The sequence below is a fragment of the Balaenoptera borealis genome (genome assembly GCF_965194805.1).
Source record: "Balaenoptera borealis genome assembly, chromosome: 6".
In the NCBI taxonomy this organism is placed as follows: domain Eukaryota; kingdom Metazoa; phylum Chordata; class Mammalia; order Artiodactyla; family Balaenopteridae; genus Balaenoptera; species Balaenoptera borealis.
In genome coordinates this window covers 113,611,637-113,624,852 of record NC_138863.1, presented here as the reverse complement: position 1 = coordinate 113,624,852, position 13,216 = coordinate 113,611,637, and the positions used below count along the sequence as shown (strand labels likewise).

The 13,216-nt window shown below is 44.9% G+C and overlaps 1 long non-coding RNA gene across 1 annotated transcript in view; it reads right to left on the bottom strand.

Moving 5' to 3' along the window:
• Positions 1 to 255: 255 nt before the first annotated feature.
• Positions 256 to 13,216, bottom strand: part of LOC309631482 — a 71,827-nt gene continuing 58,866 nt past the window's right edge. Inside the window, exon 3 of the long non-coding RNA XR_014246300.1 lies at positions 256 to 2,464. This is a non-coding gene — a long non-coding RNA (uncharacterized lncRNA). The remainder of the gene's footprint in view (positions 2,465 to 13,216) is intronic.

The window sequence follows — 13,216 nt, the reverse complement described above, 5'->3', positions numbered from 1 at the left end:
CCGTGGGAGCCAGCCAAGTGCCCTGGGGCTCAGGCAAGGGATCAGACCACGGGGAATGGCTGAGATAGTGCAGGCAACTCCCACCAATTACCCCCAGGGCATCCCGATTTGAATTTTTAAAATACATTCCGTCAGACACACAGAGCTCCTCTGGGGGCCAGCACTGCCTGAGGAAGGCAGGTTGCAGTATCCTCCAACCCCCAAGCACACCACACACCCCCCCCCAGCCTGTCCCCCACCCCAGGGTGACAGGAGGCCTCGCAGGAGAGAGCCACGGCCCTCACTGGGGTCCTTCTGTGCTCACCGTCTTTGGGTCTGATCCAAATGGCCAGCCTGAGGCTGACATTAGTGACAGGGACATTCCTGCTTAAAGTTCTCCAGGGACCCAACAACTCCTTCGCTTGAGGCCTGACCTGGGCCCAAGGACACCCAGGTGCCCTTAGATGAGGAGGGTGACGACAGCTGCAAGTCCCCACGGCTCTCCGATCAGTCTCACGTGGTAAGTCAGGAGGCCAACCTGTGATGCTCTGATCTCACCTGGACTTCTGGTTTCAAGTTTCTCTGGAAGAATCATCTCTGGAGTCGAAGTGACAGGGAGATAAGACGAGGTTGAGGTTTGATCAAGTCATCTGACCCTCGTCAGACTGGCAGAACTCCCTTCCAAAAGCTTTATTAAAACTCCCTCTTTCCTGCCCTTCTTCTTTCATTGAAAGACAGCACATGGACATGTATCCTCACCCACTCCTCCTCTATGTGTGCAGCTGGGGAAACCAGGGCTCCCCTCCAGTATCCTCCACTTGCGCTGTACAGAGACCCCTGACGGTGGGCCCCCTCCCCTAATCTTACCTCCTGCATGGCTATTACACTCCTATCCCCCCTCAGAATCAGAAGCCAACCCTTCAGTGAGAACACAGCCGGTACACCAGCATATTGGGTCAGCATTCACCTATTTAGTTAGGAAACAACTTACACTGCCCTTGCCACGTGCCAGGCTCTGGTCTAAGTACCAAACGTTAACCTATTTAATCCTCACAATAACTCTATGAGGTAGGTACAATTATTATCACCGATTTACAAATGAGGAAACTGAGGCACAAAGAGGTAAAGTGATCTGTCCAAATTTCCCCAGAAACTAAATCTTACATGCTGTTTGTCCTCATTAAGTATTGACCAAATTGAAATCTTACATATATGTACATGTGCGTGTGCGTGTATATGTGTAAGATGAGAGAGAGAGCTCAGATATGGTGTGCACATAACTGCTCCTTCATTATTCTAAACAGAACTTAGGTTGTGCACAGAGCTTCTCGTTGACAAGCAACGTCCAAGTGCATGCCCATATCTCTTCTTGAGGTCTTGCTCTTTTAAGAAGGGTCTCTATGTCTTGAGTAAGGGTTTGCTTAAGGTAGGAGACCAATCAGGTGACATATTGAGGGTTCTCTAAAAAGATATTTATTGAAATTACACGTTGTACCAAGCATATGCTAAATAAATACTTTATCTACATTCCTTTATTTAAACCCTCAGCAAACCAGTGATATAAATTTTTTTTTTATTGTGCCATTTTAGAGTTGACGAAACTGAGATTTATGGAGATCAAGTGACTTGCCCAGGGTCCTATAAACATGGTCTTTCTGACTGCAGACCCCAGGTTCTTAGCCCTTCATGTTAGATGGTGAGGTGGTAAAGGATTGGACTTTATTGAAACTGAGAATAGGGGGTTATTACCCCTACGGTATATTTGTTAAATGTACCTATCAAATTGGCCAAGATAAAGAAAATAATTCTCAGCTATTGGGGTGAGTTTGGGAAAATAGTTACTCAAATACCTCTTGGTAGTAAGTAAATTGGTATACACTTTCTGGAGTACAATTCAACTCAAAAGTTCTTAAAAAGTAACTGTGCTTTAATTCTGTAATCTCATTTCTAGGCATTTTGCCTAAGAATATAATTGGACAATTATACAGACATATGTTTATTATAGAAGTTATTACAATAGCAAAAATCTGGGAAAATCAACCAACGATAGGAAATTGCTTAAACAATGTAAGGCATGACACAATACTTATGCACCCATGGAAAGTGCTGCCATAAACCAATATACTGACAAAGAATGACACACATGATTTTCTTAGGTTGAAATATGCAGGTATGGCCCCCAAATAATTTTTTTCGTGAAAACAGTCCAGAAGCAATCCACCCAAAATGTTAGTAACAGTTATTTCTGATTAGTGAGATTTTAAATAAATGTTTCTCTCTTGATTAGCTGTATTTTCTCCTATAAAATAATAATTGTGCAATTTTCTAAAAAAGCAAAATACATTTTTAAAAGGGAGTCCTAGAGCATAGAAAGAGGGGGTCACTGGCGTGATCTTGAGGGGTAAGCAGCAAGCCTTGTGTCCTGAGTCTCACCAGGAAATGCCACCACCCATGGCAACTAATGGCCACCAAGACCTGTCATGACCTGGAAGTCAAAATGGTTTGAGAAAGATAAAATAATCAACCCAGGAACCATAAAAATCCTTGATAGTCAACTAATTATAAAAGCAAATTTGGCAGGAATTATTTGAGAGGAAGCTTCTCCCCTCTCACTCCCCTAAATTGATTCTAAAGCAATAACTGCCCCTCCTGCAGAGTGATCTGAGCCAGGGGGTCCCAGCTGAGAGGGAAGGGGATGGACCATAAACAATGTCGCCTGCATGATATTAGGTCAGAGAAGCAGCACCCACGATGCGCAGGCCAGTGGGAGCCACCCCCTGCCTTCACCAGTCAGCCTGGGTTCTTAGGTGACTCCAACCTCCGTGAGCCGCCCACAGCCCTACGCCACCCCCTTGGGAGCCCCAGAGAGTATTCGCCACCTGGGATGCTTGGGGGCTAGATTCCAGGTACGCCAAGATCTTCAAGAGCTTTCAGGGAAAGGGTTCATTTCATCTCTAGCTGATGGAAATGTGAATTATGACGGCTTTTTTGTAAAGCTATCTGGAAACATCTATCAAAATTAACTGCATTAACATATCCCCCAGCCCAGCAGTTTTACTCCTGGAATCCATCCCACAGAAACAACAGCACCAGTTCAGGAAAATTCATCTCAGGGGGTCAGGTACAGTGCAGTATAGTCATATTCCTAAGTTCCAGATGTTGCTGGCCCTAGGATATCGAATAAAGTGATGATAAAAAATTACAAAATGTGTGTGGAAGGAAATAATTTCACGCTGGAAGGCAGGAAGGCAGGAGGTAGACCCACCCAGGACGGGAAGCCCCATGGAATATGGGCTCAAGGAGCATGACCCAATCCCAGTCTAGGGGTAGGAGGGATGGCGTTTGAAATTGTACCCCAGATCTGTTTTAATCAGGTATGGTGAGACATGCAGACAAACGGCTGTCATGGAGAAAGAAGCTTTTATACTCATAGTTCCCTAGAAACAAGAGATAGAGCATGCCAGGCTGGGCCACTCAGCGAAGCACCAGGGCCAGTCACGAGGCAGAGAGAGTGGAGAGAAGATGTGGGCAAGAGCCTTCATTGTGGTTTCCGTGGGAAGGAACTGGTAAATGTGGTAAACATCCAAGGATTGGCTGGCTTGAATGCTTTGGGCAGGCTGCGGGACATAGAGTCTGTCCCTAGTTGCCTAGTCCTTGGCTGGTATGTGATTAGGGCCAGAGGCTAGTGGCCAGAGCATAAAAGCCTGATGGAGGGTGTGGTGGGGTGTGGATTCTGGATTGATTGGTTTGCATATGAAAGGTGAACTTCTAGGCAGGTGCCTTAGTGTCTCTAGGGATTTGCTAATCCTGGGAAGGCAGTCTCTCCAGAGTCCTCAAGCTCCCAGATGTCAAAACAAAGCACTCAACACAGTTGGCCAGGCCCTAGCCATCAATAGTTCAGATTCCCCCGCCTACATCCAGAGAACTAGGTAAACCAACCAACCAGGCTGCAGGGTCAGAGTCATTGCCAGGTCCCCGTCCTACAGGGACCAACACTCAAGGGGAGAGGAAACCAGAATTGATGGCTTGCTGGTTTCTGAAGTATCAGATTATACCTGGGAAACTCAGAGGCCCACAGAGGAGACTCAGACTGTGTCAGGAACCTTAACCTCTAGATTTGGGAATCTGACCAAATTTCAAGGCCCTGCATGCCAGACAGAGGCCCCGCATGGGACGTGCTGCCATTTGCCCTCAGGTCTGTATTTCTCTCTGGGTAACGTTCTGCAGAGAGAAACTGAAGCCTGATGAGTAACTGAGGGCCCCAGGGGGAAAAGGAAGCCAGTGAGAGACAGAGAGAGAGATTCTTTCCTCCTCTTGTGCCAAGATGAAATTCCAAGTGCTTGGGTGGCCTTGGAGACTCAGGGGTAGGTCAGGTAATGAAGCCTGCTCTGAATGGGCAGTCTGACTTCTAACGCCCTGTGCACATATGAAAAAGGAGTGGGTCTTTGCTTCCACCCAGGACCACGCGCCGGCACTCCTCTCCCTCACAATCTAGGTGAACCCGCCTTTCTGGTGGGTAACACCTGCTCCCTCACTTCAATTATTTCCTTAACAGTGGCAGTGAATATTGCTTTTACTTTAAAAGAAAAATCAGATTGGATTATATCCACTCGTCCGAGAATTTCATAGAAGGCGTTTGTCTTCATCCCTGGCAAAAGCTGGATCCTACTTTAAAAGCACTTGTAATACTTGCATAGTCACCGCTATTGATCTGCCTCTGCTACGTGATAGGCAGTTGTGATGGTCAGGAAAAGAATGGGAATGGCCCCTTTGGGCCCGCTAATGTTCTTATTTAGTAAGCACAAAAATCTCTTAACTGTGAGGGCTGCACTCTGTGTCTCCTCAGGTGGACGGTGTCTCCATCTGCCACCTAACAGACCACCAGATTGTCGCCCTCAGCACAGAGAGCTGCTGGGGACAGACCCTGGGCACAGTCTGAGGCAACACTAGGAGCCCCTTGGCCGTGGAAAATCTCTTGATCTTCCTGGGTTTTGCCCAAAAAGGCTGGGAGTTTCCAGGTCAGACTGCCCTCCCCACTGTCATCTAAGGAGGTGCCTTATGATTCCAGGTGGTCTTTGGCAGCCTGCCTTAACATGTCTGTGCTGAGATTCCCACTGTTTTCTTGCCCCTTCCTGCCACCTCTCTCTCCAGAACACTCTGTGCCCATTACTTGCCCATCAGAAGAGTTATCTTTCTCCATATGTCATTTATGCATACCCCATGCCTTAAATGGCACAGATATGTAGCCCTTGCCTATTATTATCTAATGCAATGCGCTGATACCCATCAATCAGCCTCTCTTCTCCTCAAACGGGACAACGAGAGAGAAAACACAGTCCCGGATGATTAATAATAATACAGGATATCCACCCCGGGAGGCAGAGCCCAGCTCTGGGGTCCTCCCCACCCTATTAGACTCTGAGAGTCAGCTTTAAAAAGAGTCTCATAGGGCTACATTTCTCAGACTTTAAAGCACATACACAGCCCCTGGGGTTCTTGTTAAAATGCAGATTCTGATGCAATAGTTCTGGGTTCCAAAATGGTGCATGTCTAACAAGCTCCCTGGTGATGTCGATGCTGCTGGTTCGTGGACCACACTTTGAGTAGCGAGGGCACAGGGAACGTACAACTCTGCGCTTCCAGCGCATGGATCCAGGTGCGGGCTCACTAAGGCAAACGGCCGTAAAGGGAGACACTTTAAAAGTGCTCTGTTTGTTTCCGAACTGGACCGCTTTCAAGATCTCTAAGTTTCCACATGGCTTCAAGGTGCTATCATTTTGATAATATATATAAACACATCCTCTAAAAAAAAATTCTTGTACCCATGCCAGATTCAAAATGCATTTAATAGGGAGAAATAAAAACATTGGAAGGAGGGGGCGTTCACTTTGGGCCCCCCGGGCAAATCCCCAGAGACTCAAGGCTGCAGGTAAAATTGATTTGTGGATGTGGAAATTGAACCTGAAAGGGCTCCAGAAATAAGGGCAGGTGACTGACATCACCTAACAGCTCAGCTTCGGGGCTGACACAGGCCCTGCCTTGTGCTGCTTGTGGCTGGCTGCTCTCAACTTAATGGCAGGGAGAGCAAATGGTGAGGGGTCACCTGTAGTTTTGCAGATAGCCATTTTGGTGGGCAAACAATGTAATTTGACCCCCCAAAAAAATGTTTGGAGTTGGGTTTTAGTTTTGTTTTTCTTCTCTTTTTTCCTCCAGTTTTGCCTCAAGAAGAAACCCCTGGGAGGTGATACTTGTTTCCTGTCCTGTGGCTTCTGTAGCTCGTGGACCTCCCACTCTGCTTTGGATAGACTAAATGTTTAGGTCACACATGATGAGATCCCCCGGGAGAGTTCACTGAGGGGTCCACCTCCTCACAGAATGAAGTTGGTTGTTTTGTTTCTTTCTGACTATCCAGAAGCCAACCTCTCCATTTTCAGAATCCAGCCTCACCTTTAAACGGTCTGCCCCCTTCCCAAACACTTCTCAGGTCACGAGATCGATTCTCAGAGGGCTGCACGTCTCGGACACCTCAGAACCAGGCCAGAGGTCCCTGAATAGACAGAGAATACTTAAATCCCGGCGGTGCTAGGTCTGTACTGAGATTCTTCCCCTTTGACAGGCACCTAAGCTGTTGGTCGGGTTCACTTTAATCCAGTTTAGCTCTCTCTGCAACTGATTCTAAGCTATCTGGTGCCATCTCCTGGAAAACTGCAAACATGGAGAAAGGGCAGATTTCCCACGCGAATCCTAGTGAAGAAGAGAATATTTCAGGTCATTTGATGATTGTTGCTGTAATATTATAGTGCCTGTATTTCTACCTCTAGGAATGAGCTTTATGTGCTAGATTTTTTTTTTTTGTGGTGCTAGATTTTTTTTTTTAATTGAAATATAGTTGATTTACAATGTCATGTTAGTTTCAGGTATAAAGCACAGTGATTCAGTTATACGTATATATTTTTTTCTCCTATAGGTTATTAAAAATATTGAGTATAGTTCCCTGTGCTATACAGTAGGTCCTTGTTTGTTATCTATTTTATACATAGTAGTAGGTATGTGTTAATCCCAACTTCCTAATTTTTAATATCCTTGAGGCTGGTCAAGTACACAAGTCTTTTTAGAAGAAACATAGTTTACTTGTATAAAACTGATGAGTTCTGAGAGATAGTTAATGCCCTTAGAGTGGTTTTTGTAGATATGAAACAATTGGTGAGAAATTGAATTCGTTCCTCTTGTTATAATATTGAAATTAAGTCTGCTTAATGTATCAAGCCATACCCATTATTTTATAGATGTGTATCCATCAATAAACATTTGTGATACTTGAACAAAGAAACCTATTCCTCTTTGCATGGAAAGGGTTAGCAGTGCCTTGTAGGGTTTGCATAGTGTGGTGGGAAGCACACAAGATGAGAAGCAGCTGAACTCAGCCCAACCACCCTGGTGTCCCAGGGCCAGCTGCTAAACCTAGTGTCCTCCGTTGTGCAAGGGCAATGACCAACTGCCTTGGAGGGTTGTTACCTGGATTAAACGTGTTAATGAGTATAGAGCTCCTGGATGGAATTGACCCCAGAGATGGGATAAAATCAATTATATGACTCTGTCATTCATGATTTTATTAAATTCTGTCTAAAATCTGGTTGCCATGAGGCTTGTACCACCTCAGAAACAACTAAGTTCTTTAACTACACGTGTGGTTCACTTGCTTTTTTCTGTCCTGTAATTGTATCTCTACAGTATAAAGGATTTTCTCTCCACCCATATTCTAACCCCAATCTATGACTGTAGTAAAGACAGATAATGGTTCAACTGTCTCTAGATTGATCTATCCTATTTTGCATTTGCCCAGAGGCTGGAAGTAAAAAGCACCACCTGGACATTTTCCATTCTTAACTGATACCCTAGGGATGTAAATGTCCTACTGGCCACTTGGAGGTCATACCGTGTAGAAAGAACTTTTATTGCCTGGAGCCATCCACTCAGATACTCAGGGAGCTGTCAGTTTACAGGAGTTTGAGCTCTCAGATGAAGTATGATAAGAGTGGCAAGGTCATGAGAGGCCCAAAGATGCTGGTTCCAGCTTCTGTCACTACCTGACTGTATGACTTGGGCCTCTGAGCCTACCCAGTGTTCCTTAACCTATACCACGTAGGCAGCTATGAGTCTACTTGTGCCTGCACCCACCCTGCCCCCACTCCAAGAGTTACTAGAGTGACTATATAAGCCAGAAACGGTAAACCAAAGCTCAAAGATGCATGGCAAGTTTATATATCCCTTTCAAAAACATAACTAATTTTCTCAGCCACCTTTGCCTTTAGGAGTGAGTATGAAACACAAAGCTGGCCAATGAGAAGCAAGAGGAAGTTCATGGGTGAGCAATCTGGGAAAGCTCCATTAAAGGAGAGCTCAACCAACTGGCATGTTCCTTCCACCCCTTGCCCATTGTCTTCTTCCTGCCAGGAATGCAAATAAGATGGCTGGAGGATGGCAGTCATCTTGTGGCCATGAGACAAGCATGTACTAAGGATGACGGAGCAGAAAGGTTGTAGAATCTGCTGGGTCTCTGATTACATTATGGAGTTGCCCTTCCGGTCCTGGACTGACTATATCCAGACTTCACCTTATATGAGAAAAATAAAACCCTTCATTGGAATAAGCCATTATCTTTTTAACATCTGATATTTGCTGCTGAATGTAAGTCCTAAGTGATACAGGACAATTATTATTGAATAACTGAAACTGAGCAGGACCCTGTGGGGCTCCTGGTCAAGGAATCCCTTCAAACAGTTGCTAATCAGGGAAGGGAGGGGATGCAGAGCCAAGGGAGGAATGGCTAAGAAACAATAGTGCAGCCTTGGGACAGGGTCCTGATTCTGCCTCAAGGGATACACATAACAATATCTTTGAGCTCTTTTACAGAACTAAGACCCCCAACAAATGGAAGATGTTAGCATTCTTCATTCCAGATTAAAGGAACCAGAGAAGCTCATTAGGAGGAGATCACCTGAGGCCAGATTAAAGGAGTGCAGGCCCTGCACACCCCCTAACCTATCAATAACCCCACCCTTGAACTATTGCTGTAAAACTCCTCACCACATCCTCCCAGGTTGGGACACACAGTTTTTGAGGGGCATGAGCCCACTGTGTCCCCCTTTGCCTGGCAAAGCAATAAAGCTATTCTTTTCTACTTCACCCAAAACTCTGTCTCTGAGATTTGATTCGGCACCAGTGCATAAAGGCCGAGATTTCGGCATCATTAGCAGCTGCCTAGTCAGTCATGGAGGAAGGAAAGATTTTTTTTTTCTCATTTTCTTAATCAGTACAATTGCAGGTAGTCACTAAGAGTGTTTGGCACTAAAGAGGCACTCAGTTTTTGCCTACCAATTCTAAACCCACACAGAGAGTTCATGAGTTGTTTGGCTAAAACCTACATTTTATTACTTGGTTGCAATTTCAACCTTGCAGTTCCTAAGTTTGAATCTCGACAATTGAGTGAGATAAAATATGTAAAAAGATTAGGACAGAACATGGCACATAGCAGTTAGTACTGTGAATACTTCTGAAAACCTGACCTCTAAATCTGTAGTAAAGTGCCTTATATAACAGTCCCAATGGAGATGTGTTCCTGAAATCCTAACTCTTTATATATTACTAAGAATTATGGGTTTACTCGATTCTTTAAACTATAGTACAAGTAATAAGCAGATTAATAAAAATGTTATGTATTATAAAGTGCATACTAATAAAAGAAAATGAAATTCAGAAAGTTATGTATGTATCTGGGAACAGCACAGCCCCAGTGTGACAAATGCAGTCGCATGGGGAGAAGGTGTTGGCTGTCGTTTAATGCTAGGTAATCATGGGGCTCAAGTTAGACTCTGTCAAAGCATGGTCCCCAGTAAGAGTGTGAAGTTGTCCTTGGTGACTTTACACCCGAATGCATTGTTCTTTTCTCAAGAGTCAAATGGCTCAGTAACACATACTTCCAATAAAGGCAAGGTTTATCCACAATGACCGCAAGCTGGGAGGGTTGATACCAGGCCTGTGGATCCTTGGGGTGCTGCGGAATCCAAACACAGCTTGCTGGTCAACACTGGCTCCCTCCTTAAACCTTTTACCCTTGTAGGTTTCTGCAGTGTTTGAATCTGTCGCATCAACCAGGTCTGGTTCCAGATATTTTTGTTCGTGGTTCTTTTCTTGGTGCTTAGAGATGATTGAAGAGTCTCTCTAATTTCTCCAAGTAAAGAACTGCTTATAGAATATTACACTTTAGAGCTGTGCTACTGAATGACATTGCTAGGTCTAGAGAACAACTTTGCCTGTCTTTTAAAATCCAACTTGATCCTCTACCTATTTCTTTGATGCAGGCTCAGGCCCTTAACTTATACATTTCTTTGGTCAGTAATTGTAGATTAAAATAATTTACTGGAACACAAAATAAATAGCAGAAAGAGAGGCTACAGAGACATTAACAGCCCTCTTTGTGGAATACACTCAACTCAAGAGACTGAGGGTATGGGAGTTCCCTGGTGGCCTAGTGGTTAGGATTCCAGGCTTTCACTCCCATGGCCTGGGTTCAATCCCTGGTCAAGAAACTGAGATCGCACAAACCACACAGTGGCCAAAAAAAAAAAGAGAGTGAGGGTAGAGGGCTCATTAGTTAAGAGTGTGCAGAACAGTTGCCATTCTCACTTTTTTAAATTTTATTTTGTTGAAGTAGAGTTGATTTACAATGTTGTGTTAATTTCTGCTGTACAGCAAAGTACTCCCCCTTGTCAACCACAAGTCTGTTCTCTATGTCTGCACTCTCACTTTTTTTTAAGTGAAAATATACAAAGACACATTGGGGAAAATATGCAACAGTAAACTACAAAGGATTTTTCATGCACACACACACACACATGTTTTTGCTAGGAAAATAAGTTCAGAGACAAATAACATAATAAACTAGCACTGAGTAGATTCCATTAAATGGAATATATGGGTACTGACTCCAAAAAATTATTCAGTCCTCTGTCTTCTTAACAAATAAGAAGTATATTCTTTCTTTCAAAAACAGTTGTTAAAATTTTGCCTTATTCTATGCCCGGTCTTAGAAACTAGAAGTAAAAGATGAATAAAACATAAATGGTAAATTTAAGGGAGAGTGGCATAGCACAGTAGTTAAGATTCTGGAGCCAGACTGCCTAGTTATGAATACCAGCTCTGTCACTTATGAGATCTGTGGTCATGAGCAATTATATAACCTCCCTGTGACTCAGTCTTCTCATCTACAAAATGGGCATAATAATAATACCTACTCCACAGTGTTGTTATGAAGATTAAATGAGGAGAGTGAGATCATCAACATGGCGAAATAAAAGCTTTCTACCATCTTCCCCTCAACAAACACCAATTTTGACAATCACCTATGGACAAGAGGGGCTTTGCAGAAGTCTGGGATTCCAGCAGAGAAGTTCCAGCACACTGTTGGAGCAAAAACAAAAACAAACAAACAAAAAAACAAAATCTAAGATGGGACACATTGAAGAGAATAAGAGGAACTGTTTCACTTTACCTGTGTCACCCCTTCCCCCAAGATGGCACAGCTCAGTGTCAAGAGAGACCTTCTCAGCCCATGACTGCTCCCATGGGGAAAATGAGAGCGTGTAAGCGAGCTCCCGACTTCTACAGCTGAGCAGGTCACTGCCAAAGGGGTGCATTTGTTTCTCACCCCGTTCAGAAGGCTAAATCGTGAACTGCATGACTGGTGAGCAGCTAAGACATCAGCAGCCAGAGCTCAGAACAGAACTCATCAAAGGGGCACAGATCCTACTGACACATCAGAGGCTCCCCTGGGAGGCCCCTCATGAGCCACGGGGGATGCCTTACCTGTGAATCTCCCCAACACTCTGCATGCGTTACCCACAAACCCCTCACCCCATCCCCGGCCACATACCTGACAGAGGCAAGAGTGCACCTTTGCAAACAGCTTAGTTAGCACATGCGGAAAGCCGGCCTGCCTCTGCGGGACTGAAGATGGTCCTATCACTGAATCTACAGGGTGAGAAGGAGTTCTCCAGGGAGGCAAAGGAGGAAGGAGAGGCTCTGTAACATCCAGACATCTAAGTTGCCCTTCTTAGTTGGTCTGGTGTCTTCCCAGCCCTCCTGGAAGAGACAAGCCCCAGAGCAAGAAGTGCCCCTTGGCTCTGTATAGAGTCTGTCATACAGAGTGAAGTAAGTCAGAAAGAGAAAAACAAATACTGTACGCTAACACATATATATGGAATCTAAAAAAAGTGGTTCTGAAGAACCTAGGGGCAGGACAGGAATAAAGATGCAGACGTAGAGAATGGACTTGAGGACACGGGGAGGGGGGAAGGGTAAGCTGGGACGAAGTGAGAGTGGCATGGACATATACACACTACCAAATGTAAAATAGATAGCTAGTGGGAAGCAGCTGCATAGCACAGGGAGATCAGCTTGGTGCTTTGTGACCACCTAGCGGGGTGGGATAGGGAGGGTGGGAGGGAGACGCAAGAGGGAGGAGATATGGGGATATATGTATATGTATAGCTGATTCACTTTGCTATACAGCAGAAACTAACACAACATTGTAAAGCAATTATACTCCAATAAAGATGTTAAAAAAAAAAAAAGAAGAAGTGCCCCTTGGCTGGGCTGCAAAAGTTGTGCGCAGGTGTTTTACTTTGAAAACCTGATCCCTGATTCGTCAGTCCTTGGATAATTGGTCAACTTCACGCATGACCATCGTGATTGGGCCAATGCAAACCAGCTGCAGCGGTGCTGCCCCAGTGATTCCTTGCGGAGCCATCAGAACATTGAAGAGATGAAGAGGAGAGCAGCGTGGGGAGGGGGTAGGACAGAGATGGCTCTCTGTAGATTCCAGCCTTCCTCCTTCCGCTGTCTCTGACGAGCTCCCTCCCAAAGAACCCAAGCCCAGCCTGAAAGACAACCAAGTCCAATTTGTACGGGACGGTAGGGACCAGAAACCTCTCCTTTCCCCTACATCTTCCTAGCTGTGTGGCTGTGTGGAGAGAATTTTCAGGAGCAAGCAATAAAAGCAGGATCTCACTCCTGAATCCTCACAGGTAAGAAGACTCCAGCCTTCCTCCTTTACAGCTGATTTTTCAAAACAAGAACTCTTGTGGGCAACCTCCATCACATTCCCTATTCCGGGTCTGACTTTACCACCTACCATCTTTCTTTTTTACACCAAGTGGCTTCCTCTCCATCCCTACAC